The sequence below is a fragment of the Aythya ferina genome (genome assembly GCF_964211825.1).
Source record: "Aythya ferina genome assembly, chromosome: 19".
Taxonomy (NCBI): Eukaryota; Metazoa; Chordata; class Aves; order Anseriformes; family Anatidae; genus Aythya; species Aythya ferina.
In genome coordinates, this window is record NC_140309.1 from 12,640,135 (window position 1) to 12,664,493 (window position 24,359).

Consider the following 24,359-nt stretch of genomic DNA (forward strand, 5'->3'; position numbering starts at 1 on the left):
TTTCAAAGATAGTCTCATTTAAGAAGAGCAGAAAGCTAGCCTGATTATCTTAACTTCTCTTGGTGAATAACTGTCAAAAAATTCCTATCAGCAACCTCAATCAAATAGGAAAAATTTGTTGAAAACTTTAGTTTTAACAAGTTCCTTGAAACTCAGACTGCAGAACAAAGACACACTACTCAACCTGCCTTTGAGCTGTACAGATGCAAAAAGACAGCTGAAACATGGTGGTTTTGTGAGGCTGCTCACCTGGTTGCAGGACTGGACTGATGGAAAGGTGATTGGGGATTTTTTTCTGTCCAAGCACCTTCACTGCTTCTTGTAGGTATGCTCACTATGTCACGGACTTCTAATTCTGATCACAGAAGAGAATAATGAAATCAGTTACAGAACCAGCTGCAGATGGGAAGCTGTCTTTGATGCTACACCTGCAGCACAAGATCATGCCTAAAACTTTGAACCAGGTTGACCACAAATGCAGAAGCAAACATCAGCCACCAGCCCTCCATGCTGCCAGCTGACTGTGCTGAGCCCATAACCCAGCATAACTCACCATACTGACGTTCTGCTTCTCCTGGCTTGAAACCCCTGACCTAAACAATTGAGCAAAACCTGGATGTGCAATGAGGAGAAGTGGCAGAACCAGCAGAAGAACAGCTGTGCTGCTCCAGCTGGCCTCTGGTACAGCGGGGAAGGGAGCACAGGTCAGCTGCTAGATGTAACCGGGATAAACCAGAGCACCATCTCCTTCCTGGGATCATTATTTTCCGTCAAGCTAGACAAAGGCTCCTTCCAGAGCTGCCTGCGAGGCGAGCAGGGCCGCCTGGTCTGGCTCAGGGCAGCTCTCTGCCTGCCTGGGTCGGAGCCAGCGGTGTGAGCATCGGCAGGGGAAGCTGCTTGAAACTTGAGGCCCCTCTCTGCCACCACAGCGCTTATCAGATCTGGCAGAACAGCGCCGTACATCTATTAGGGAAGCTGATAAGGCCTTGTCTTCTGCCTAATGAAAGTCTGTGCGCACCAGATAATCATGCTGATTTGCAGCCCTTGGAAAACCCCTCAATGAAATTTATCAAGTAACTTTCTAGCCACAGCTGGAAAGCAGAATGAAGAATGAAATCTAGGCATCTCTTCTAGGTCAGCAGTTCCAATTCAGCTCTGATCGATGGCTTTGTGTGGCTTTGGCAGCCATCAAGGGGACTGCTAATTAAAAAGAAAATTTGCTCTTAACGTTTGAGTTTGGACCTATGGACAAGAAAATCCAATTTATGAATTTTATATCTGGTGAGCTCTTGAAACAATATGAAAAGCACAGTCCTGGCAAGAGTCTGTAGCAGTCATTTGTACATGTTATTGGATAAAGTAGAGTTATTTGGGAGCAAGGGGTGCATCCCCAGGTGCATGCAGTGTGGCCATGACACGTGGCACTGTAGTGTGGAGTAGCCAATGGAACTGGAAATCCCATCGGACCTGTGTTTTTTTTTTTTTGTAACAATGGATGTTTTTCTCATCCATTAAATGTCATCCCAGAAGCTGTATGAATTTATGGAAAACTCAAAGTGAAGCTGCTGTACTTTCTTTGTAAAATTAGAAGTGTTTGGCACATGTGGGTGTCTTTAACACACAACTCGGTATGCTGTTGAACTACTGAAAATGTAAATGTCTCAGTGTTTAATTTCGGTAGTTACTGTGCTCCCAGGTGGGCGGGGAAGAATTTTCCGGCTTCGTTCCTTGGAGCTTCTGAATCTGCCTCTTCTGTACAGCAGGTGGCACTGGAAACACGCGCATGGAAGCCCAATCCTCTGGTTTCTTTTGCAAGCCTCCTATTTGCATAACGAGTTGGAGAGCGATTCTCACCTTCAGAGAGAGAGCATTGCCCCCTTCGCGGCTGTTAAGCGTCCACTTCAGCCTCTTGCAAAGGTGCTATCTGTAACTTGACTTGTACTGACTTCAGAGGCTTAAAATGGAGAGGATGTGCTCTGGGTCCCACCCGGTCTGGAAATAGGTCGCTGGGGACAGGCTCATCCAACTTGCTCTAGGTCTAAGTACTTTTATTTGGCATGATCTGCACAGATCATTCAGACAGCAGCACAGCTGACTTGTTTTGTGAAATGTAGGTTGTTTTCCTCCAGCCTATGTGCCCAGAGCTTTAGAACGAATACAAAATAATGGAAATTACCGCAGCATCTTAAAAACATGTCTGAGCTCTAGAGATGAATTTAGATATAATGTAAATTGTTATAGCTCCTAAAATTCAGGAGAACCAGACATTCAGAAGTGACTGTGGTTCAACAGTACCTCCTGATGTGTCTGCATGGGCAACATTTAAGTGGTAATTTGATGTCTCTCTTGCCATGCATCAATTGTCTTCCCTGTGCTTTCCATATGCACTATGTTTTTGTGGCATGATGTAGGGTTCCTTCTGCAGGAAGTTCCTATAAAATTAAAATTGATGATACGGTGAATGATTTCAGCAACGTGAGGAAAGAGATAAATAATGGCTTTCATTCTGTTGTACTGCTAGCAACTATACTTGGATAAATAATATTTTATCTTTAATTGAAGTGAGGTTTCCAGTGCCATAACACTGCATCTTTACAGGTCCTAAGCAGGGCTCTTTTATAGTTATTGATGAGTTGCTATGGAGTTTCGTGTTATATGCAGAAAAAGCAGTAGTTATGCCATTTACACTACTTTTTTAGTTTAATGAGTTTGGCTCTATTCCTAGAAGTGGTTCTTGCCATTTTTGCTGTCTCTGCTGCTCTAGAATGACATTAAGATGTGGGTATGTAGAGAGGTGTGACATCAGAAAGCGAAGTGGGTTTGGAAATGGCACACTTGTGGAAGTCTCAGTCCTTTCAGTTTGTGTCATTAGCATAAGGACAAGTTGTCTCTACATTAAAACAGAATCAGGTCCCTACTGCTTATGGCACTGCCAGCCCTCAGGAGACAGTGTCTTATCTGAGATTTCCAGGGAAGATCCGATTGCTGCCTGGTGGATTAGAAACACCACTTTTGACAATTTCTTCCAGCTGAATAATTTAAAAGGTTTTTCTGCATCTGCTTCATTTCCTGCATTTGTTCTGATCCAAACCAATGTTTTCTAGGAAAGCTCCCACTGTTTCCCTGCTGTCGCCATGGTGACCATGCTCGTGATGCATATTCCTTCCCTGAGCTCTTGCAGAAGAGAAGTGAAGGAGTAATTCTGCTCTCCTGCCGCAGCAGGGGACAAGGCACAGTGTTTGCAAAAGCACTTTCATGACTTGATCTGTATTATCAGAAGTGCCTTAAATCCTCAGGAGTGAATTGGGGCTGGGAATCAGCTAGAGTCAAGCAGGTTCTGACATCCCTGGGACTCTTTTGGAAGAGGGAAGGCAGCCTTTCAGAGGTGCCTGGACAGCTAGCCACAACTGCTTGTGTGTGGGGGGTGTTCCTGCATCCCCTCTGTGCACCCTGAAGCTTTTGGAAACCCATCCTTGATGTTTTCCTACAATGGCAGCCTCAGTTTGAGTTAGCCTGGAGGGACCAAGAAACTATTTGTTTTGGGGGGGTGGTGCGGAGTGCGGTGGTATCTCTGTCCTGGTGGTGGGACCAGGGCATCAGGGCCAGGAGCAGGACTGTGCCTCACCCACCCTCGGCTGGGTAAGACCTGGAGCCTTTGCTGAAGTCAGGGAGTTGAAGGGGGCCACCCTGAGCCCCGGAGAAGCTGTCTGCTGGCGAAGGGGTTGCTTTGGCCACTGGAGCCAACACAGTCCTAAACCGCTGCAGAAAAAAATGGCAAAGCTGCCTTGACTCTTGAGTGTAACATCTGTGGTGCTGTGAAGATTAAAGCTCTGATCTCACTTTTTTTTTTTTTTTGAAACAGCTTTCCAGAGCCTTCTCCCCTTGCATTTCTTTTCATTGTCTGCCAATTAACTGAGCAGAACTCTTTGTAGTTTCATGAAGCTTTTCACCCCCACACAGTTTGGAATAAGATTGATGACAGATTCATGTGAACTTAGATTTTTATTTTTATTTTTTTCTGAAGAGTTTGATGTGGAGGCTAATCCCACAAGCAGCTCAGCAAAATGGAAGGGTGACGTGGGCAAAGTCGGAAGAGTGGACCTTGGGAACATATTTCCTGCAAAAGATAGGTATTTATTGTGGTTGAGACCCTTACGGCTTCATAGTTTCCTGTGTAATGCTGTGGCAAGAGCCATGCTTTTCTCCTAGTAAGAGCTCTGTGCTTGCATCCAGGTGCCCCGTGTGCCTGTGCACCATGTGATGAAGACAAAATGGGCCTTTTGGGGAGTTTTATTCTGCCACTTCAGCAACCAGTGAGTTAGGGAGAGCTGAGATTCTGGACAACAAGGTCATCCTGTGGTGCTGACAGGGGCTGTGCTGAGTGCTGGTATGGCAGATAACTTCCCTGCAGCTCTCCTAGGGACACTCAGGCCCACCTGAGGTACAGAAGAAGCAGGGCAGTGAGGGAGCATCTGCAGCAGCACATGTGGTGCCGTCATGGTCAGGAACAGGAGCAGTGACCCTTTGGCAGTAGTGATTTTGTTCCTTGGTTGGTTCCTGTAGTGCTTGCATACGCTCTGGCCGTCGGTCACGTCCTGTGTTGCTCTTTTATGTCAGTGAGACCCATTCCTCTGTGTCACTCCTTTAAACACTCTGTTCAGGGAAGAGCTTGGGTTCTGGGAGTCCACAGTTGTGCTGTGTCAGCTGGGGCCCTGCATCGCTGCCCACCGTGGGGCTGTGGCTCTGCGTCCTTCCAGACAAGCGTTTGTATGTAAGCTGTTAGGAAAGGAAGGGCAGTCTCTGCAGCACTACCGCAGACGTGTGGAGGGTGTTGTGAAGGCCTGCGTTGCACAGAGCTGTTCTGGGCTGTTCTGGAAGTTAGTATCACTTAGGTTAGTAAGTGGGAATGTCCATTGCAATAACTGGAACGCGCTGGGATAGACGAGGTCACCCAACTGTAACAGCGCTGCAGGAAACCAGCATATGAGTAAACGTGCCGTGCAGGGATAACTGCGGGGGACAAGAAATCCCCAGCCTTTGTGCCTGTAAACTTGCGTTGGGTTACCAAATGGAAACGGTGTATGGGTCATGTACAGAGGCTGCCTCCTTGTTTTAGAGGACTTGACGTCTGCACTGCCTGGGCTAGGTGTCCTGGCCAAATATAACCCAGATTGCTAAAAGTACAGGTTTCCTGAATTCTGCTGTCAAGGGTGGCTACCCTTTCACATTTAGAAGCCTAGAGGAATTAAAAGCAGTGCTGGCCACTGCATTTGCAACCAAAAGATACAGAGAGAAGAGCTTTGAATAATTGTGTTCCTCCAATAATGACAAACAAAGGTTTGGCTGAAGTTCCAGAGCTGACTTAAAGTCTGGCAGCTCCCATTGTCTTAGAGACAGTTCTGTAGTCTTTAATTTCCATCATGTTTCTAGCTGTATGTCCAATAGGAGAAGAAAGTTTGGAAGGGAAAATTAATAGATCTGTCTTTCTGTGCACATAACTTGTGAGATAAATTGTGTAGATCTGTAAAGTGCTGGACAGCTTGAAAAATTGGACTGCTACATTCTGCTCTGTCCACCAATCCGTTTCCCCTTTGAGGTTTTCCCCCTGTATTACCAAATCCCTTTTGCAGTTTCAGTCAAGTTCCTTCTTGCCCCGCTCCCCTGCCAGCCACCTAAATTCCTACAGAAATGTCTTCCTTGCACATCCTGATGCAATTTTCCCTCTGTTACTTGAAGCTAGAAGTTGGCTATGGTTTGGAATATAGAAATAGCCGCTTTGGGACACTCCATTCATTCCCCTAATTGTCTGGTTTCTCTAATAGGAGTAGTATTACTTTTCTTCTTTGCTCTCCTGCTCTTTTTGAAAATTAGGCAGAGGAGTGGCAAGTGGGTTGAATTTGGCATGCTCTCTCCTCTCACTGCTTGAGGTCTTCCTAGTGGACTTTCACTTAAATGTGATGGGAATAAAACAATTATTCATAATTCATAATTACTGTATAAAGACTTGGTTGTGTACCACTGACCCCAGTGGGGATTTTGACTGACATCAATAAATGCGTTATTGCATCTAAACAGTGCTGCTCTAAATGTGGTTCTGTCTCTGAAGAAATGACCATGCTACTGACGAGAAAAAATAATCTTTTTTTTTGTTTGTTTGCATGGATTTTGCTCTTGCAAAATCCAGCTTGTTTTCCATTTCTGCACCATGAGAAATGTATTGATTTTTCTTCACTTCTGATTGTTCACATTACTGGATTGCTTTTAAATAGCTGACAGAGATCATTCATTTTCCTGACCCAACATATTTTACAGCACCTTTTTGTTTTACTTTTGTGTGCATGGTGTTTTTTTGGCACTTATACATTGTATTGATCCCATTTTTACAAACTGCGGTCTGTGGATGTGTTAGAAGCTGTTCCTCTGCAGTATTTTTTTCCTTTCCTACCCTTTCCTCAGCAGTTTCAGCATCTGCTTTCCAGGTTCCTGATCTGGAAGTTGGAGACGAAGCTCAGAAAAAACCTCTAAGCCAATGATCAGAACATACCAAAGAAAGAAAATGACCACTCCTAAATCTGTAGAGCTGTAAGAGGTGTTTGTTACTGACAGAAATATCAGGAGTGGTCATTTGGGTGTTGTAATTCTAGGAGCACTGAAGAAGGGATGGTGAATTCTCCAGGTGTCCAGGAAGTATTCTTCCAACTCAGCTAACACAATAAATGAGGAAACTTGTGGCACCTTTTCATTTCAGAATCTGCTAGGCTTTGAAATGCTACCCTAACCTGAACATACGCTAGCATCTATTTAAGGTATGTGTACAAAGATGCAACATCTTCTTCAGTCCAGGCCTGTCTGTAGTGCAGAAGCAAACCACTGAAGTGTTGTAGCAAAGGAGCAGACAGCAGGTTTCATTTTTATTTCAAGATTAGTATTAGAGGGGAAAACAAACAAACAACAACAAGAACGACAACAGAAAAAAACAACCAGTTGGCCATTAACAAAGGATGTCAGGAGCTTAAGTGGCAGCACTTTTTTGAACACAGTCATGTGTTGCATGGATATGTTATTTCATTCCTAGAGTTGACCCCTGGGGAGTGGAAAAGTGTAAATTTTTTTTTCTTCATTTGCAGATGGTGACATTAAAACCCAGGCCTCCTAAAATATGCTCCTACAGCACTAAAAGCATGGGGCTCTGGTTTCAGTGAGGCCCCTAGGCAGCAGGACAGCGAAGCTAATAATGAGAATTAATAATGAATTTATCACTTTACTCTCAGTGAACAATCTCCAATAATCATGTGCAATTTGCTGCTTCAGTGAATACTCTGATAGTAAACAGATCTGTTAGAATAAAGTCACAGGAACAGAATAGAAAAGAAGTGAGAAAATGGTTGAGACTAATTAAAAAAATTCTAAGGAACACTTATGCATAAATGTTTGCAGTATTTGTCTGGTGCTAGTAATGGCCTAGATAAAGTAAACACAAGGGAAAGCAGATAAGAGGAAAGAGTGGCACAATCTCATACACAGTTCTTGTCAGAAAGCCAAAACCCAGCTGTGCTATCCTGACAGGATATGCAGTCCTATGCTCGCAGGAACGCTGACTGATGGTCCAAGAGGTCCTTTTCTCTCTTAAACCTCATTGCGGGGTGCAGAAAACAGTAAGAGAAGTGCTGGCCACTGAATCAGCTACGTGGGCATTAAATATTCACAGAGTCCAAATGATTGGGGCATCCAGATGAGAAAAAGATCAAGCCTGCTTGAGAAATGCAGGGAAAATGGTCTTTTACGTGGTATTGCACTCAATGCAACTAAAGGTTAATTTTCACATAACTGTCCATAGTAATGAAATTGCATTTAGTTTTCCCATTTGTTCCTTTCTTTATCTTTCTGGCATTTAGAGGATTGCTGGATTCATAGGGCTGTGTTGATTTAGAGCTAGCAGATCTGGCCCTTGTTTTAACTTGTGTTTATTGCAGAGGTTTTTGTGAAACGGGCAGATAGAGGCAGCAATGAGTGTGTCAGGCTGCAGCATTATAATTGGAAGCTGTTGAAACCCAGGGTCTGGCACCAAAACATAAACCTCTTTCAAAAACAAATTCCACTTGAATTATATTGTTTTATTTGTAGCAGGGTGCTTAGAGTGCCTTCTCATATTATCCCCTCACTGATGTATAGTGATGATGCATAAGTTAGATTTCTCAATGCTGAGAAAATTAATGCTTCAGAAGAATTTATCTCCGTGTTATTGATGTTCTGTCGGTAGCAGCGCTCTAATATTCTCTCTAGAGAAACTAATGGCACTGACAAAAAACACTGAAGTTCTGTTCTCATCTAAATATCTCGATACAAGATGGCATTTCTGTGTGCGAGAAACATTATTTGGTGATAGCAAACTGTTATCTGTTTTTCTGTGTGGGTAACAGGATATTTGTTAGGTTTTTCTTTCTTTCTTTCTTTTTTTTTTTTTTTTTCTGGCCAGCTTTCTGAAACACGATTTGGCAGATATTATTTACTGAAGCCTTGGTCTCTTACATCTTTTTCCACAGAAGTATTAAGGCATTTAACTTTCATTTAGGCCACTGATTTTCCATTACTTTCAGCTAGAAATAACACGTCTGGATACCTAGGAGGATCTCAGTCTCTGTGCTGATCCTTGCAGCACTGTGGTTACTGCACAGCGTGTCTGCAGCACGATTCAGCTCTGACAGGCAGTGATGCTTTTCTGCAGTTGCTGGCTCTAAGAGTGCCAAACCTGAAACTTCTGATCTGGAATGCGATTTGCAAATCCACCCAAGCAGACACTTCTGGAGAGATGAAGCACAGTCAAAAGTTGGATCCAACCTTTTTCCAGAAATGGGGTTGGATGTGAGGTGAGACTTGATTTTTATGTTGTGTGATCATAAAAGCTTAGATTTTCAAGGCATGTAAATCATTTAACTCTTGTCAGATGCTCTAAGTTTTCTTAAACATGACATGCACAAATCATTAGGAACATTCAGATTGTAATCTAGAGTTTATAATCACAAGCCTGGTTGAGTTTGCACCTGTTTTCTTCTGTTGCATGGCAATCTAAAAGTCTCATTTGGGGGGGTAAAGTCTGGGGAGTTTTCTCATTGTGATTACCCCATTAGCAATGTGCTCTTTCTTCCCAGGAAGATGAGAATCATCCTGAGAACATGGTGCCATTGTTGCCACGGTTATGAAACGGTTTGCAGTCTCTGAGAGGGTGAGAACAGGTGATTTCCCTCTGCATCATGCAAATGAACTAGACCTTTCACAAATTCTCTGTGAAAGTGGTAAAGCTGAGGGTTCTGGCTGCAGATGAACACGCCATAGCTGGTGTTAAAGCTGGGAACTGCCCGACAGTGTCTGTGGCAAAAGAAGCCACATCTGTCTACCTGGGCTCTCTTACAGGAGGGTGCAGGGCAATTTTGGGGTAAGAAGAGCCATTTGATGTCTGTGCATGGTAGTGGACTTCCCAAGCATATTAACTGTTAGAAATGACAGCGAGTATCTCTACAAAATGGCCAATTACTCACTGAAAGGTCAAGAGTAACAAACTTCATGGGGCAGTGGCTGGGTGGGACCGATGGTTTGCCACTGGCAGCCCTGAGCTGGTCCAGGGGCTGGTCCTTCGGGCAGGCCGGGCAAGTGGCTCAGCTGGGGCTGCAGCCGGGCCTCTCTTTCCGGAGAGACCTGAGCCATTCCAAGTGCTGCGTCGTGCCGCTGCCCTTCTGTTGCTCTTTGATTTCATTTCTAACGAGGGCTATTAAATGTGTTTCCCCAAATGAATAGTCAGCGATACATATTCATAAGTTTGTGAATAAAGCCCTCTTGGTGGAAGCACTGCTACAGATTTCCTATGCTATAAAAGCACATGTGCCTCTTAAAATAAAAATGAGAGCATAACATTTTAAGTTATAAGAGATTCAAATATTCAGTGTTTTGGACAGCTGAATTGAAAGTAAAAATCCAGGGAGGGATTTACTCATTTTCTCATTAAGCTACATAGAGCAAATCACAATGGCTTTGCAAGAGGCTTGCAGGGATGGACACAAACATTTGCCATCTCCAACGAAAGCAGCCTGTGCTGGGGCACGTTTGGGGCTCCTGCTCTGGCTGGGTGACAAGGACATGGCTGAGGCCAGCGTGGGCTGGACCTGCTGCTCCTCCACTGAGGGATGAGGCTGTCGCTGCTCTGTCATGCTGCCAGTGTCGCCTGGAGCCAGGACTGCTGCAGGAGCCTTGGGGTCTGGGGGTTTCCTTCTCTCTTGTGCTAATGCTGACAGACCAGCACAGGTGCTGGTGCTACCTGCAGGTGCTGGTGCTACCTGCTGCTCTGCAAACACACAGCTGCTGCTCTATAGGCATGTCGTGAGACATGCTCGTGAAGGATTCTGAAACCCTTGGGTGACAAGCAGGCTAAAATAATTCTAGTTCCCAGGGGGCTTTCCCCATCAGCAAGGATTTTTTTTTTTTTGCCTTTCTTTTTTTTTGGTTTTGTTTTGCATTTAGTGAGCAGTATTGTCTGAGGACTGTCCTGACAGTGATTATCTCTGAGGCAAAGCAGCAACAGATTCACAGGGAACTGCTGAATTTTTAATAGACTTCAGTTTATTATTGAAGTATGGCAATGGAGCAAACAGTCCCTGTTGCACCACAGCAGAAAGCCTGGCCAGGGTTGCTGCCCCCAGAAACTGCTCTGTGGCTCGGTGTGAGCGTGCACACATGAAAGTCTCAGTGCAACGTGGAGATCAAGAGGATCAAGGTGTTCCAGCTTTTCATCCTCAGGTAAATACCTATGAAGGCAGACAATTCACCCTGTCTGTAGGAATGTGTCTTACTCACCTTGCTCTGCATCTTTAAGCTGGGCAGTAATTTCTTCTTGTACCTTGGGGGAGTTGGGGCAGTTCAGCAATGCTAATGAAGAGCACTGTGATCATGCAGATTATGTAAATGTACCATTTTTCCTACCATTTCTTGTGCTACCATGGGAGCAAGTATTTTCTGGTGTGTGAGCAGGCTGCAGAATTTAACCCTGTTCCCTTTTAAAAATGCTTTACAAGAACAGGAGTGCCTTCGGAGGTTCACTTGTCTAATACCCTAACTAGAGACTGTGAACACAGCATGCGCTGTGCAGAAGCCAAATAACCCTCCAGGAATTCTTCCTATTAAAATAACTGCTAGGGCAGAAGAATACTGCAAACAGCTGTGGTTCATCCTATAAACATATTCTCCCTCCTTTTGGAGCCTTGGCTCCCTACTTATGCCAGAGCCCATCAGCTGCAGGAATAGTGGAACATATTTCCTTTGCAGAAATGAAACGATTACTGTTGAATAAATATGTTATGTGTAGACCTGAACTATCCAGTGAGTATTGCATATGCAAAGAGGAAAAAAGTGACAGTGTTTCACACTGAAATGAGCTGAAGCGACAGATCATCTGGCTAACATGATGGCAGCGGAGCTGCCTTGTGTTAGCAGCCTAGCAACACTGAGTTTGATGAAAAAATCCCCTGGAATCAGTTCAGCTCTGAATGGCAGCATCCTGCTGTTAAAGTGCGCTTGCCTGGGCTGGGAAGCCAGCTGTGAACCATCATGTGGGATGTGTCCATAGAGAGATTCCCTTCTGAATGGAGCATCCTCCTTTCGATGGCAGGCGTCCTTCTCCTGCGTGGGGTGCAGCATCCCTGCCCCGCAGCGCCCCAGCCTCTGTCCGCACCCTGGGTGCTCCTCTGCGGATCTGGGGCCAAGCCCTGCTGTGGGCTGGCAGCAGGGGTGCTCCTTGGGCAGGGTTACCTGTTCTTGGTCTGTCTTGCTGCCCAAAATGGTCCCAAGGTGAAAGGCTTGATGGTTATTGTGGGGTATGTGGCTCTGATCCCAAGCCTACCCACCCACCTCTGTTGACAAGTTCCCAATTTGTTTCAGAGGGCATTGACTCAAGACCATTACCTGCTGATCCAAAATCTTAAATACAAGAAGCCTTTCCTTTAAAGCTGTAAGGAGACATGCAGCACGTTCTGGATTGTGAAGCACATGGTCACAACTTTAATTTTGTCAAGGAAATGCCAATATCTTTCGGCATCTCTTGTGTTTGTTCATAGTAATGCATGACTTCTTGCAGGAACTTCTTTAAATGTTTTTGTTTGCACCAGGGAGGCTTTACTCCACTCAGAAGTTGACACAAGCTTTCAGGGAAGATGGTGTAAGGTGTACAAAGCTTTTTTCTTTTTTTTAAATTAAGACAGATTGATACAATGCATGGAAGAGAAATACAAGCTGTCAGACAGGTGCCATTCTTCAGCATCTAAAAAAAGGCAGAAAGCTTCAAGGTAAAGACAGGTAAAGAGTTAATTTAGTTACTAATTAGGTAAATTGAGAGAAAAGGGTAGTAAAGTCAATCCTCGTCAGTGTAAAGGTGCTGTCACATCCAGGTTTTGCAGCTAATAAATGTAACACTGCACTTGCCACTCAGAGCCCGCGCCTGGTTTTGATGTGACATTGAACAAGTCTCCTGGTCGAGGCAGAAGTGTGGTGAGGTTGGACCACAGGAGCAGCGCAGGAGTGTGCAGATGGGGATGGCACTGCCCAGCAGTGTGCTGGCCGGGGGAGGCACAGCAGGTGCAGGAGGATGCCACTGCCCTTCTGTGTGGGCATCCCAGGTCCTAACAAAGGGCTGCTAAAGCTTCTTAGCCATCCCCAGTGGGGTTCCTCTCTTCCCACTGTGCTTTTACCACTCCTAGTGCCTGTGAGACATCAGCTCATGGAGACCTTGTCAGCTTTGCTTGCATCAAATGAACAGCTCTGGCGAGGGCACTCGCTGTGTTCCCTGAGGCCAGGCACCAGTGGGCTGGGCTGTGCAGCTCCCTGGGTTGGGGAGCTTTTATTGCAAGAAGTTATTCCCTGGGTTTTAGTTTACATTGTTTTGAAAAAGAAAGCATGAGGCCCCTGGGGGCTGAGAAGCCTTGCTGAGCAAGCAGAGTCAACACTTGGGCTGGAGGCAGGGTTAGGCTTTAGAGCTAGCACTGCAGCAGGTCAGTGGGGAGCTGGGTCCTTGGGGAAGTGTACTCCAATGCTGACCCAGTTGGAAATGGGGCTGACCCAATCCTACCTCTTCAGCAGCACACTAAATTCACCACTTCGCAATGCTCTGCCATATGCCCAAATCCCTCACCTGATGTATGGGAGAATGCTGCAGTGATCCTCATGCCTGCTACTGGAAGTCACTGGAGTGGGGCTGGTGTATGGAGCTGATGAATTGCTCTGGAGATACTCAGGAAACCAAGCCCCCAGGGCTGCATGAAGTGCTTCTGAACCAGTTTTTTCTACCCTCTAAACTAATGTCTGAAAAGCTGGAATAAATGTTTTCAAAAGAAGCAGAGGGATAACAGCAGATCGATTGCTCCTGTGCGCCGTGCGCTGAGGCTGTTCTGGAATTCACCCCGTGCACTGCAGGGCTGGCTGGCAGGCACAGCTGTGAAAGCTTCCTGCAAGGAACTGATGCACAGAGTCAGCAACGGCCTGCATTTGGAGCATCTCCTCCGTGGCCTCCCAGAAGGGCAGGGGAGGGTGCACACAGTATCACCACCGATGGTGCCGTGCAGGCTGGTGCAGCCTCTGGCAGTGCTGCCGTCCCGCTGGCACAGCGGGCTGTTCTGGCTGGGTGGGCACTCGGGTGCTCCAGTCTGGCTGCTTGGTCTGCTGCTTCACCTGGATATGGGGGTGGTCTGATGATACTTACTTTTAGCAAATGTCATTTGCTTTTTGCACTGTTTCTTTATCATGGGCTTGGACAAAATGTAGTCTAATCTTGACCAATTCACAGATAGCCATAATCTGAACCTTGGCCCTATGGAACACTTAGGATTCCATAAAGAGCTTTGGTTGCCTGGCTGATATAAAATATGATCTGAAGGAAGTCCTGGATTGGGAGCTCCTTGCCTCTCCCCGTGGCACAGCACTGCTCCCAGCCAGGCAAAGGGCTGAGCAGGGGAGGGCTGGAGGCTGTGAGCCCCTGGGGCCAGGCTCAAGCTCCCTGGGCTGGAGACCACCGGGTGCTGTGGGGCTGGCCAGAGCCGTGCGAGAGCTGGTCCACCCAAGCAGCCGCCTGGCAGTGGCCAGGAGGAGCTGAGAAGAAGCAGAGCGAAAAGCCCAGCCTATGGCTGCAAAGAGACATCAGGGGAAAAGTGCAGCGGTCAATGTGAGCCATGTTTGTCCTAGTTTTATGGGTTTGGTATTTGTCTGACAAAGTCAAACCTTCTGACAAGCCCATTTATTTCTTTAATTCACGTCCTACTGGAGGAGATGAGCAATGGACACTGCCACCTATGAACCTGATGTATTGGCTAGCTGTCACGAGCCCTTACTGTCACAGCTGTATTTCTTCCCACTTGGCGTGCGGGAAGGGGAAGGTTTTGCAGGGAGTAGCGCGCACCAGGCACGCAGCCTCCGCTGTCCGCCTGTCAAGCTGCTAAAATAGACCGCACCATATTTGCAAAATATTGTTAATCAAGAGACACAGTTCAAGGCTTTTGACTGGCACATCCAGTTAAGTGGTAGCAAACACATGTTGTAAAACTACTGTGCTGAGGCCACCTTCCTAATGAATGCAAAGTGGGAGCAATCAATCAGACTCGAGAGCAGTCAGCACTCAGCTCCCTGCATCTGCAAACGCAAATTGAATGAACAATAATGAGTGTTATCTAATTAGTCCACACAGCTGCAATGTTACAGCCCCATATAGGACATACCTTGTTAAATTTCATGGTATGTATAATAGAGTGTCTAAGTTAAAATGATTGAGATTCACCATGTGCGTGCTTAGTACAATAGAGATAGGTAGATTCTTGGTAATAAATGCATTATCCTCAGCAGATGGCCTCTGGATTAACTAATGCAAGGATCGCTCTAACAGTAAGCTAGTTAAAGAGCAAATTAGCCAGAGGCAGCACAAGTGCTTGGTGTCTAAGTGCTTTAGCCCACCATCATCAATAGACGGGGAACTGAGAGCTTCACTTTTGCAGAGCCGGGTCCTGGCAAGCTTACTGCTGCATCCAGTTCTCCAGGAGCTCTGCTATTTGGTGTCTTTGAGGGTTTGAAACATTTGCATACAGCCCTGCTGCTTGCACTTGTGCTTGCTGACCCTCCCGCGCTTCCTGGCAGCATTAGGAAGAGGTCCCTGTGCCCCTTTGGAAGGGAAGACTGCTTTGGATAAGGTGACTAGGGAGCTACGCAGGCTTGGCGTTCTAGCGTCTAAAACAGAGAAAGCCTCAAACAAGTCCTCGGTCAGTAAAACATTAGCCTCAGTCCCCCGCTAGCCATGGAGCTCTGTTCTGTGTGAACCAGCCTCGTAAGAAGCAAACCTGCCTCCCTCCCCCTAAATCACAGGTGGGAGTTCTGCGTGCACTCAGCTCTCCCCACACACGCCTCAGCCATAGCATCTGTTTCCTGGTGCGACTATGCACAAGATTTTCTTTTGCGTTGTCAATAATCCTGATGTTTTGAAGCACTTTGCATGAAGTGATGCTGGAAAGCAAATAATAAATGATTTAGGAATGACCACTGAAAGCCCATTCTCTCAAGCAGCCTTCAGATCCCTCCAGCAGTGTTTGAACTGATATATGACCAGCAGCAGGCACAGGAGCTTTTGGAGTCACTCAGGTGACGTAGTCCTGAGTCTGTTTAGATGTGACTTGCACGTTTGAAGTGGTCTGAGCCTCCCTCACCTCTTCACCGTCAGGCTCTTAGCAGGAGTCCCACTGGAAAAGGTAAGTTCCAGAGGGCAAATCAGCCTCCCTCCACTGGCTGTTAAAACCTGAGCCTTCTGCCCTACAGCTGGGTGCTTGGAAGACCTGCTGCAGAATGCTCCTACCTGACCACAATCCAGCAGCACACAGCGGTACCCAGCCTCGTGTCCACTGGCTGCAGCCCCGAGGCCATTCCTGGTGCTTGCAGCAGCATGAGCTCCTTGCTGAGGTCTCCAACTGAAATTAATTCCCTGCGTTCATCTGAGTTCCACTTCACCTGCATGGGGGCTAGAAACTCATACTGCTGTATTTCTTAACAGTGAGGGAGAGAGAACACCTGGGGCCAGATTTATGCCTGTGACAGTTCTATTCCAATCCATGTCAGGAATTTGGCCAAAGAAGTGTTTCAGGCAGTTCCTGTGACTTCATCACCTTCATGTTCAGAAATATCTGCTCTGCCAGCAAAATCTGTGGTGACACTGCAGGGGATGGAATTTAAATATTAATGTTTTAGTAGTTTTAGGTTTTTAATACATTTTAAATTATGCATATATTTATTGGACTTTCAGGTTCATCATCAGTTTAGTTTCTTCCAGCTCCATAGCAGGGTGTGTGGTAGCACTCAACCTTTGAATTCTCATGACTGGATGCATCTTAGTGCCTTGGCAAGGTAAACAAAGCCACAGGCCTTTATTCGAGCTCTGCTGGTTAGTAGCCATAAATGTGTAATGAACAACTTGATATACCTGAAATTAGATCTTTCTAACAATCATTAGTTTAATCCCCCTCCGTTTTAATAAACCTCTTGGTAGCAAGCCAGAGTCAATTATACTTGTGCTTGTAAAATTATGAAACAAGGAGAAAAACAGAGTGTTGCCCACAAATAAGTGAGGATTTGAACTGGTCATATACTGTAACTCTTCAGGTACTCGTGTTATCTAGTTGAAGTTGAGAACTTAGTACTGGAGGCAATATTAAGGGTATCTATATTTATAGATATGTTGATTCTCCCAGGTGATGCTACCTTGGCATCGGTGCACCTCCTGCTGTGACAGCAGTGTCAGGAATGCTTGGGCTTCCAGGGTCTGCAGTTTGCAGAGGGCTTTCCCTCCAGGTGAAGAGCTTACACTAAAAATGTGGAAAGCATTGTCATCTAAAGCCTAGACACTCCCATGTAGCCCAATTTTTCTTCACATTTGGTGAATGAGCTCTGTATCATTCAGTGGGAATGTTGCAAAGTGCAGTGAGAAGACGTATTTGCACCACGTACAACTATTGCGTAAACTCTTCCTACAAGAAAATCATTAATAAAAGATCCATTCATTCTTCTCCAGGCAGTTCTTATACCATCATGCACAAGATATATTTTTGGAGTGAGGTGATAAGTTTGTAGGATGCAACATCGATTTTACAGTAGAGCCGCTGGCATTAGCGAGAGGAGAATGGTAACATGAGCCATAAAAATAACAGATGGAAGACAGATATAATAAAATGGAAGTGCAGGCAAATTATAAAACCATTCAAACTGTTCATGCAGATAAAACAAGGAAACAAAAACATCTGAAATCACGAAGACTGGGTGTTTGTTGGGGAAAAAATGTTTGGTTTTGTTGTTTGTTATTGTTGTTTGCAGCAGAGGCGTTCAAGTTGGGAAGACCTGAAGGAGAAGCAATGATACGTGCTGCAGAGGGAGCTGTGGCTGTGACACCACCGTTTGTTGATCGGGATTGTTTTCTGTGTGGAGGCTTAAAGATAGTGTTTTTTTTCTCAACCTCCACTGCAAATGTTAATGTTCATCTTGTGCCAATGCAGTTACTTTATTACAACAGTAAAATATTACCTAAACTTAAGCAATGCAAAGGGGAAAGGAGCCCACAGCACCAAAGGGGCAGCTGTGCTGGGATGGTGCTGGTGTGCTGCGGGTGTCTGCAGGGCAGGCGCTGGGCATGGGGGTGGCACCATGGGGATGTGGGCAGGGGACATCCTGGGGAGGCTCCTGGGGGGGTTCTGCAAGCACACAGTGCTCAGGGGTGGTGTTTCAAGTATCCACAGCACAAATGCCTGCCTTTTACAGGAGGTTGTAGGCTCGCAGCTGTGGCTGCAGTGGAGCAGGGGTCTCTGTGGTGTCAGAGGCCCAGACCATGGGATGCTTTGTGCTCATAACCACTGAGAACTGAACTGGGGCACATGGAGCACCCAGCTGTGGTGCAGGCACCGAGGGAGTTTCAGGTCATCACCTCCGGGGGAGGAGGGGGGGTGTTAGCCTCGTCCTGCTCTGGCGGCATCAGACACAGAAGCCAGTGCCATGGCTTGCCCTTGGCCGGTCCCATCGTGGCCCTGACATGGTGACTGCTGCTGCTCCTGGGGCACGGGCTGACCCCCAAGCCTGGGCTTGCAGACCTGCTAAAAGCTCTGTGGTAAACGCCTGCTCTGCCTGTGCTCTGCAGTGCTGTGGGGAGCAGAGTTCGGGGTGTCCCTGGCACCGAGCTGGTGGCCCCCAGCTCCCCGTGGACAAGGGGTGCTGGAGGCTGGGGACACCACAGCACGTCTTGTGAGATGTTAAAAGACCCAAATGAAAGTCGAAGCATGTTAGAGCATCCAAAATCATCTAGCCAGTACCCTGTCTCCAGCAGGAACTGGGCAAATACTGAGTGCCCCCTGCCTGCAAACAAGCCTCCCGGTTTCTAGTAATTAGCAGATTAGTGACCTCCTGAGCCAGAAGTTGCACTGGGACTGAGGTGCTTAATAGCCACAGATAGGTTTCTCCTCTCTGAATTAATTGAATCCCTTTTTGAACCCATTTATCCTTCTGGCTGTCATGCCTCTTACAGTTTAATTACACAGTGCCTGATGATTTATCTGGGTGCCTCGTTCCTGTTGTACCGAGCATAAGAAACAGCCATTTATAATCTCACCTTCTTCACATCATTTATCCAAAAATCTCACTGCAGGTTTCTACAACATCTGATGCTTATTAATGCCTTGATTTCTGAAGACATTGGGCAGGAATCTAGTTTCTTTCTCTTAATGGTTTTATTAGTGCATAAAGCGGGGGGAATGAGTTCTGAACATGTTCCAAAAGACCTATGTCTAGAAGGTAAACAAAGACTCTCAAGTGAATTTCTGTTCTCAGGTCCTACAACTCTTAAGCTGATTGCACTCAGCTTGTCAGGAGGGAGGGAGTGGGTCACTGAAGCAGCGCATGGTTAGCAGAAGGTAAACCAGAGCTAGTGGAGGTAAAGCAGGGTGGGAGCTCTGCTAAGCCCCCGTGCAGAAGCACGCTGTAGGGCTGCTGATTGCTCTGGCTGCTTCGTGATTAAAAAGCCTAGGATGTCACTTGTTACGGGAGAAGTCTGTATGAAGGGGGGGATTATGAGCTATTATGTATATTTCAGTTCAGCTTTGTCGGTGAAGTGTGTGTAAGAGTTCCTAACAAAGTTGGGGTAGCTCAGGACGGGAGCTCCAAGGAGCACAGGCAGTCCTTGCTGCAGGCGGCTCCTCTCCCTGGCTGCCAGCCCTCTGCATGACCCGGCCCCTTTCCAGGAGATCTGTCCCGAGAGCTGTGCCCACCCGTTTGCTCCTACGCCGGGCTGACCTTTGTCGCTGCGCACCCCGAGCTGCAGCAGTACTGAGGGGTGACATTGACACAAGGCACAGCGTGCAGTGACAGCAGTTTGCAAACAGGCTTTGACTGCTGTGGCGATGGCGATGAGAAACTCGAGGGGCAGATTCCAGTTCTGCCCAGCCCACACAGGTGGGTGCCAGATACGTAAAGGTGATTTGAGATACGCTGTGCTGAGTGGGTGTGTGGGGAGGAGCAAATAGAACAAGCGTTGGCATCTTGATTTATTTTAAGGTATCATTGCAAAAGCCTTGAGCTGTATAATTGACTCTCTTTCTTCTCTAAGATTGTCATTATTACTCTAAATTTCATAATTCTTCCTAATATAGAGCTCACTTCAATATCACAGCATTTGGAATATTGCACTGAAACATTTGGATCATTGCAGTGGAGCTGGGTGTTATAGCTAGCCATTATGTTTCACTCTGCAATGGGTGCAATTAGAGAAACAGCTTCAGAGTTAGACGTGGGAAAATATGAGTACTGGGAGGGTAAGAGGGAGGAGAGAAAAAGTACTGACTAGAAGCAGAGCCTGCTCATCTAGGAAGAAAAAGACTGATGGCTAATTCATCAGTATGAAATCTGGCATGCACCAGATGGGGCGTTCTGTCTGTCTGGGGCACTTTTAGGACACTGCTTGCTGCAGCACAGCAGTGGGAGCTGCTGCTCAGAGCCCCTGCAGGACTCAGCAAGGTCTGAAGAGCCGTGTGGGTAGTAGCCCCAGGAGGGCAATGCCTGGCACCAATGGCACTGCGGGGCTTTGCTTTGGCCCCTGGCCAGCTGGGGGCCTTGGTCTGGGGCTCAGCAGGAGCCGTGCCCAGGTCCGGAGGCACCAGGGCAGGGTGCGGGAAGCGGAGCTGCGGGGAGCCAAGGGAAGGCTGGGCGGCTGCTGAAGGTGAAGGGGGTTTGCAGGCAGCTTGCACAAGGGCTGCTCTGAGCCCATCCCTCTCAGCTGGTTGTGGTCACAGGGATGCCTTGGCTTTGCCACAGCTCCAGGAAGGAAAAAGCAAGCTCCAAATCCATGCAGATAGGCTGGGGCCTTGAGTTCTGCGTAATGTCTTTGTAAAGGTAAATAGACGAGCACGACCGCAGGCAGAGCACCGCGAGCCAGAAGGACCAGTCCCCCACTCTCCGTGCCCCAACTTTTTGCCAGAGGGGTGCTCGTCCTCCCCATCTGCCCCCCCACTGCCTGCACTCCAGAGCAAACAAGTGACTTAAGTTTTCAGCGACCCCATCGTACCTGCAGTTTTCTATGCTTCACCCTAAGCAAGAGAAGCCACTGGCCTCTTTGTAATGCCTGGAGGGTTGTTTTGGGTTTGTCTTTTCTTTTTGATTTGGCTGGGATTACAAGGATAATGCTTTATCAGAAATCCATAGTTTTCTGTGGTTCTTAAAACACTTCAGTGTATTTTACATTTAAATAGAAATGAAGCCTCCTTGAAACAAATTTATTCCAGTTGGCTTTGCACATTGATGATTAAAGAACGTGGTTCAATTTTTTTTCTCTCATTCTGAGCAATGTCTCATTAGACTTGCTTTTTATTGCTTTTCATATCCATCATGATTTGTGTCAGCAGAATGGTTATATAGACGGACAGCTTATTATCAGCTTTAAGTGAAGAAACAGAATACAAGAATGGTTGCTAAAAAAGGGAAAGGTAATTAATGCTGGGTGCCAGAATATAAATGAAGCTTGACATTTTCACTTTGTAAATCCAAATTAACCCCTGACTTAATGCTATAGAGCACGAGAGGGAACGCTGAGCCTCTGCTCGCGTCTCTGCCTCGCCCCCCACCCAGCACATCCCGTCTCAAGCTGCAGTCCCAGCTGGGGTCTGGCGGGTGTGGAACACAGCTGCAGAGCTTCACTGCCCCTACCTGAGCTGTGGTTACCCCTCTGGGAAAGCTTTGGGTCTGCAGGGAATTCAAATGATTGTTTTTACAACGCACTTTGCTGTTCCCCCCTTAATTTTATCATCCTGATGTGATCCATCTGCAAAGTAATTAGGGTTAGTTATTTGATGTATAAGGTGGGAGTGGGAGTGAGGGTCAGGGAGGACAGATTAAAGTGAATTGGGACTCTCCAAGTGAAGAGAAAAGAGGACTAAAGGGAGCCATGATAGCTCTTTACAAATACTTAGAGGGACATAATAAAGAAGACAGGGACCAATTACTTTCATTAGTCAATGAGAACTGAACAAGAAGTAACGGCTTACCCTGCAGAAGCTAAGTGTAGATTATGACAGAAAAGTTGTAAGGATAACACCACAGAACGAGCTGCCAAGGGGAGCCGTGGTTTCTGTCTCCCTGAGGCTGCCCGGGGAGGTTTTCTGGAGGTGGCTCAGCCCCTAGAGCTCTCAGGTGGATGTTGGATGCCCGACTTGCACAGAAACCGTGTGAGAGAGTGGCCTTGAATCTGAAGGTTGATGCTGAATATTTTGGAAATGTGGTTCCGAACGCTAAATGCTCCCTTTCCTTCTTTTCCTAGTGCTGGTGCAGAAAAGCTTCCAGCTTTGCTGTTCGCCTTCGTTACCTGCAGTGAGCGGGGGCAGGCGGTGCCCAGTGCGGCCGGGCCGGGCAGTTTCGGGGATTTGGGGCTGCAGCCTGGGTCCTGCTCCACAGCCGTGAGCTCTGCGGTGGAGAGAGGATGGAGTCTGCTAGAGGCCCGCAGCTGCACCAGGAGGGAAGGCAACTCCCATCGCCAGCAGAGGATCTGTGGGTGCCTCGGCACCCTGTCTGTGAGGAGGAGCTCCCAGTTCTGCCTCTGAAGCCGTGCTGTGGATCCCAGTGAAGTAGTGCTAACGTGAGCCTTAAGCAGTGCAGAGACTGGCTGCTACTGGACCATTGCCGGGCTGAAAACGCCCTTAGCACCTTTGAAAAGCAACCAGTAGAACATTTTTATTGTCTGATAACCGAGCAATTAACTCATGTCACAACTGTATAGTGTTTCTTTTGCCATAATATGGAGCTTTTAAGAAGAAAATTAAACCTGCCAAGCATCATTACATGATAAGCCTACCAAGCAAGCAACTATTCAGATTTCAGTGGCCTTGACTGAAGAACCTGGGAAAGTTCAGACAACTGGAAAATGTAAGCATCTGGCCAGACTCCAGATAATTTACCAGTACATTAGAGGTAATTTTTTGCTGGGTTCATGTATACCTGGTGATTCCTACTCAACTATGGAAATTTTTCTTGTTCTTGTATACATCCTCATTACACGCAAGTGACACGTTAGACACCAAGCTACAGCCTGTTGCTCCTGCTGCTTCTGATCAGAAACCTGACATCTTACTGAAATGGAAGTGAAAATGTGGAAGGCTTTGGAAGATCTGGGTAGGAATCCTATGGAGTGCATTAGCATTTGGTGAGCTGGGCACAAGAATTACTCAGGAAATTAAAAGGAGGATGTTACTTTGAGGTGATAAAACATTAAAATATGGAACTTGCATTTGAGTCAGATCCAGACTTAATTTTCCCTTTTTAAGCTGTAGCTTATGAAAATCCTGATTCTATGCCAGTAACGAGTGAAGTCTTTGGTATATTGCAAGAGGGAGAAGAGAACAAATTTGATGGTGCTGGTGTTGGGCTTCTCAGTGACATTTTGATGAAATGAAAAATGCTGAAACAAGTCAAAGGACAGGGAAGGTGGCAGGGTAGCTGAAACAAAACGGCAGGCAAGCCTACTTACATGACATGTTAATTAAGGTGATGTAGTTGTAGCTATCCTTGCTGCAGTGGGTCACTGAGCAAGGAGGAAGCAGTGGGACGGCTACAGCCTCTTTGATAATGAATTCATTTTGATAGGCTCCCGCTGACACCTACAAATGTTTCTCTGACGGAGTCAGCCTTTCAGAAGAGCTAAATTCTCAACAGTGCAGCTTTGGCTTAGGTGGTCCTGCTGCCATACCAGCTGGGGGGACGTAATGATTTTGCGATACCATTCTCTTTTTTTCGAGAAACAAAGTGGATGCGAAGTAAAAATTCATCCCTCAGTTTGCTGCATAGACCAGCTCTAATATGAAGGTCTTGAACTTACAAAATAGCAATACATATCCTTCCCATGTTCGCCAGCTTCATGTAATTTCCAGGCTGACTCAAGTTGTCCCAAGAGGCTGAGGAGGACCGTCCCCTGGAGTCCATCTTCAAGGGAACTAGAGTTTACAAAAAGGTCTGTATTTTGCTGCAAGTACCAGAAAAAAAGATGTGGGCATGAAACCTGTAAGGAGGCACTGTGCAGATGTCTTCCTGGGGCTGCTGGAAGGAGGAACACCCCAAGTCTCCAGCTACAGCCCTGTGGTCCCAGGGCTGTGCTGGGTGCAGCTCACAGATCGCTGCGTGGTGCTTTTGTGAGGCCTTGGCTGCTGGTGAAATACAAACCAACCTTTTTTTTTTTGTTTTGTTTTTTTTTTTAATTAGATGTATTTAGCTCTGCTGTGGCCTGTTGGAAATATGTGTAAAGAGATTAACAAAGTATTCTGTAAAGGCAGAAAAAATAAAATATCCTTAGTGAAATACAAAACCCTCAAGTCTTTGCTTTGTGCTTGTTTTCTGTGCTCTCTGTGTGTAAATGGCTCAGTGATTAAAAAGCAGTATATGCCCTCTTTCTACACATGCTGCATGCTGCATCCAACCTCCCCCAAGCCATAGCCAAATCTTCCCTCCCGCAGGCACTGCTGCAGTCCTGAATGCACAGCAGGAGATGGTGGTGCGGGTCCCTGCTGCTCCGCATGGTGCTCAGCACCTCCCCCAGGGGTGCGCAGCCCCCTGGGACCCTCCCCACTGCGCCCCGACCTTTTTCAGTTTCTTTGCTTCAATTTGTTCTGCTCCGCAGCAAAATGATTCCCTTGGTGAGCTGTTGTTTTACTGTTGGATTTTCTCATTCTTTTGTGGCTGTTAGTGGAGGTACAGGTTTCATCATGGCCGTTCGGTGGAAAGGGATGATAAAAACCAAAGTGGAAAGGCAAGAAAGCACCATTTAAGAAATAAATGCA

The 24,359-nt window shown here is 46.6% G+C and overlaps 1 long non-coding RNA gene across 1 annotated transcript; it reads left to right on the forward strand.

Moving 5' to 3' along the window:
* Positions 1 to 10,470: 10,470 nt before the first annotated feature.
* LOC311421181 lies at positions 10,471 to 23,887 on the forward strand. Its single transcript, XR_014684730.1, has 2 exons — positions 10,471 to 10,788; positions 21,854 to 23,887. It is a non-coding gene; the product is annotated as an uncharacterized lncRNA (long non-coding RNA).
* The last annotated feature ends 472 nt before the right edge of the window (positions 23,888 to 24,359 follow it).